We start from the raw sequence: 5,000 nt of genomic DNA on the forward strand, positions 1-5,000 counted from the left end.
GAGATGTAACTGCAAGCACATAAATCATACACATGGGTGACGAGTTCAGCGTAGCGAAATCCACCGTTTCATGTCGGTGGTATGGCAGGTTGACAAATCTCTTCATTCAAATATCGCAATACGAATAACTGCAGCCACTGTGTGCATGTAAGAATAACTTATCTATCAAATCCACCAAATAGTTATGTGTGTGTGGCTTATTGCAAGCAGATGTTCCCATGGTGCAATGATGCAATCTGATTGGCTGAGAGTAACGCACGCAAGTATGTAAACAAGCACATCAAGGCTTCCATTCACAGATCACAGGCTGCCTCCTTCCCTTTGGGATCAAGTTTATTGGCTTGAGTGACGTTGGGTTATTGAGCAGCAGTTGTCGGACTCTTCCACAATCTGCATCCCAACATCCTAAAAATAAACACTGCATGCCTTTTTGCACTTTTGTCATTGGGAGAATTATGCCAGTATTGTTTGATAGTAATTCTACCTTTGGGGGAGAATCGGTATTTATGTTGAGACGTGAGGAAATAGCCAGTTAGCTACCAAGGCAGACTCGAAAACACAAACTGTTTTTGGGTAGGCGTCCTTCGTCCTTGACCTGACCACTCTTCCGCGCTTGCCATCTTTATTCCTAACATAGTTGTCCGGCCTTTGTCAGTCCAAATGAAAAAAAATAAAATAAATCAAAGTCCAACAGGTGAGAAACCCAATCAACATTAGAGTCAGATGAAGGAACCCTTACCCTGCTAGTAAGGATGATACTATCTTTAGCAGGTAAACACGAAGGTGAAGGAATCTGTTTTTTGTTTTTTTAAGTAGATAACACGCTCGTAAGAAGGGCTCTTTCATTTTTTTTTAAATTTACAAAAAACTAAATCTTACACCCGAGCACCTACGTTGTTAGGCTGTGTGTAATGGATATTATTCTTCACACCTAAAGTATTTTGTCAATGTGCGAAACCCGGTCCAACCATCAAGACCCTGCTCATGCTGGCAGACTGCCAGCTCAGTAAAAAGCTGAAAGGAGGTCAGGGGTTTGAGAAAGCCCCTTGAATGTCTTGTTGCAGCACTGAAGTGGTCTCTCTTGTCTCTGATTACAGAGTGGCATACTTCTGCCAAATGCACCGAATGAAAAAGATGTATGAATGTGATTATTACTGTAAACATGCGTCTGACTGTTACTGTCTCTCAGCAAACACACAGTACTTCAAATGTGAAGTGGGTTGAACAATTATCAGGATGAAACTATGAGGAAAATCTCTGTACAAGTAGGGACAAGAGCACAGCTGAAGGATGCCATCATGTAACTGACAAAATCATTTTTATGAGGTGACTATCATTGGGGTGGTTTACTGGAAGGACTTGCAAAATTTACGACTGTACATTTAATTAATTTCTTCATTATCTGGGTAAAAATATAGATTTGGACGAACATGAAAGAAACCTGAGACACATGACTATTCATGCCAACAGGGCTGACTTTCACTGACCTTAAGTGCAAACTAAAATAGACTGGTCTTAATGCTTCTATTGGATGGTAAACAAAACCTCCTCAGCTGTAACGTGGTTGAGAAAGATTGATTTACATCAATCTTCATAGCCCCAGGCAATAGCAGCAACAAAACCTTAAAGTCATGGAAAACCAGTCAACCGCCCTCTCCAAATATAGAAAACATTATTACCAGATCCCCTAACTCAAAGTTCCTCCTGCAGGCCAACCACAATAAATGACAAAATCATGTATGTATGTATGTATGTATGTATGTGTGTATGTGTGTATGTATGTATGTGTGTATGTGTGTATGTGTGTATGTGTGTATGTGTGTATGTGTGTATGTGTGTATGTGTGTATGTGTGTATGTGTGTATGTGTGTATGTGTGTATGTGTGTATGTGTGTATGTATGTACGTATGTATGTACGTATGTATGTACGTATGTATGTACGTATGTATGTACGTATGTATGTACGTATGTATGTACGTATGTATGTACGTATGTATGTACGTATGTATGTATGTATGTATGTATGTATGTATGTATGTATGTACGTATGTATGTACTCTGTATATATGTATGTGCATATGTATGTATGTAAACGTTAATAGGTACACACATACATACTAAGTGAGCTATGATTCCAAGAGCGCCACATTATCAAACAAGTAAAAATAAAAAACTGACAAATGAATTGCCATTGAGGCACTCAGAATGCAGTTGGTGAGTGAACCGATTGATAGCCGGGGTCACCGACCTTTTAGAAAATGTGAGTTACTTCTTGGCGACTGAATAATGTGAAGGGCTACTTGAAAGAATACGTTCGCAATAAAACTGCTTGAATGGAATTCATTTCATTGCGGTGTAATCCCGCGGGGGAGAAGCGCATTTGGCAACAGCTGAAGATGAAATATGAAAACATTGTTCAAACATGACGGTAAAACCTCGGCTTAATTTCACAAGGGTACCTCATAGAGATGCACCGATCCGACTTTTTCAGTTCCGATACCGATACCGATGCCGTGGCTTTGCGTATCGGTCGATACCCGATACCGATCCGATATTATGGTTGATTTTTATTTTTTTTTAAACGTTTATTTCGAACATTAAAGAAATACAAGAAAAAAATAAAAATACAGAAAAATGATAACTCCATAATACAATAGAATATAAAAGAAAAAAGATATTGCATCATAATTTTCCTTTATCGTAAAATCATATTTGTTCAAAAAGGGAGTAGAAGGAAGCCTAAGCTTATCTGACTCTACCCCATGTAACTACATGTTTCTATTTAATTCTGTCAAGAATTTGTCCATAGTCAATATATTAAAGAAAGAAAAAAAAACATACATATATATATATATACATATATATATATATATACATACATACACACATACATATATATATATATATATACACATACATATATATACACATATATACACATATACATACATATATATACCATATATTTTCTCATTAAAATACAAAGCAACTTAAACAACTTCACAGCATGTTACGGTATCCCGTCAATATTTTGTCCTTGTACATTTTTTTAAACTTAGGTAAGGTACTACAGTTCTTTAATTCGTCACTGCTGGTGTTCCATAGTTCCACACCTCTAACTGTTATACAATGTAACTTTAAGTTTGTTCTCACCAAATCTCTTTTAAACATACGTGTTCCTCTTAAATAATGGGTACTTTCCCTCCACTCAAACAACCTCTGGATACTGTTTGGTAATTGATTATTTTTTATTTTGTACATGAGTTGGATGGTTTTAAAGTCGACTAGGTCGTTGTATTTCAGTGAGTTCAATTTAATAATTGAACTCACTGAAATAATAATTCCGATTTTATTTAAGAAGCTACATAACTCTACATGTGGAACAGAAAAGACCAAAGGCAATGGCATCAGGCAGACTACACAGTTCTTTGCTCTAAATTAGGGGTGTCCAAACTAACGGTCCAGTTTTTATTGGCCCGCAGCAAATCCCCCCCCCCCCCCCCCCCCCCCCCATTCGGGAGAGAAGCGAACGCGCAGCCTTTGACGTCCCATTAGCAACCCGAAGAGAAGCGAACGCGCAGGGTTTGACGTCCGCTTAGCAACCCGGGGAAGAGAAGCGAACGTTCGCTCCATGTTTGCGTTTGTTTAGAAAACTCTCGTGGCATGCGGCACACGTGCTGCTAGCGTATGACGTAGCCCGCGTCCCAATAGATTAAGGAAAGTATCGGCTCACAGATCGGCTGTATTTTCCGATACCCGATCCATCTATTTTGTTGATATCGGGACCGATATCCGATCCAGATATCGGATCGGTGCATCTCTAGTACCTCATTTGGATTGTTTTACATCGTGAGGTAAATTTTAAGTGGCTGTGGCCATCTACTGACGTATCTTTAATTCCCTCATTATCAAAAGGATATATCACATACTGTGCTTAATGGATTTCTCATACACTGACTCTTTGAACTTTGGCTTATTGAATATTATATAAATCAGCTGATGAGTAAATGAATGAGGCAACGACAAGGAATGTGTGTCTGAAAAAGTGCGGGCGCAGAAACACGAGGTTCATTGAGGAAAAACCTTGTCGCGACCAGGTTTGGTTCATAAAGTCTGTAACTGCGGTCACTGAATCTTAAATTACCTCTCTCTTTCTGAAACAAGCATGAGTTACCCTTTTTTCTCTCATTTGGGTTAACTCCTTTTGGAATGGAAGTTTCCCACATTTCAGGGTTCACACACTAAACCTGCTCAGTGAAACAGACCCATGATGATTTCTTTTGCAAAGTTGTAGAAACGTAATAAGCCACAGTTAGACAAGGTCAATGAGTTTTTTTTAAATGTGTAAAATGACATTTAGAGATTTACTGATAAAAGTCTTTCCGGACAGGGGATGAAAAATGTAAAACTTTAATTGAGGATAGTTAAAGAAAAGTCCCATGTTTTCTCCTCACCTGCAACAATGAGACAGAACAGGCAGCTTTAAATCACACACCTTCAACACCGTCGTGTAATGTCTGCAAGGCTGGAGATGAGAGGTCAAGCCCACAGCATCAAACTGTTGCATAGGTCTGATAAGATGTCCTCACTTTGATAGAATTTAAAGAGCTCGTGGCATCCTAAGGTGGAGGCAGTTCTATGAGTTCAAAGGTCAGCCGGCCAGTAGGTCGAGAGCGGAGCGGCAACGTGACAAATGTTTTATGAACTCGTCTAACAGATTACCTGGCCAATGATGAGCAAACATTCATTCTGATTTGTGTCTCTCAGATGATTTTGGAGCAAAACAACAGCTCCTTTGAAGGCAAAGGGAAGAAAAGCAAAGAGTCAAGTTGTGGCATGATGTCACTTTGACTTGAGAGATAAAGAATTGACAAATGCGCCTCACTAGTGAAAATGACAAGTGTTTAATCCCTTTTTTTTTTTAAATTGATTGGTCAAATGTCATCACAGAACAAGTTCATCATTTCCTTTAACCTATTATTATAATATTACTATTATTA

The sequence above is a fragment of the Syngnathus typhle genome, linkage group LG4 (assembly GCF_033458585.1).
Source record: "Syngnathus typhle isolate RoL2023-S1 ecotype Sweden linkage group LG4, RoL_Styp_1.0, whole genome shotgun sequence".
Classification (NCBI taxonomy): Eukaryota; Metazoa; Chordata; class Actinopteri; order Syngnathiformes; family Syngnathidae; genus Syngnathus; species Syngnathus typhle.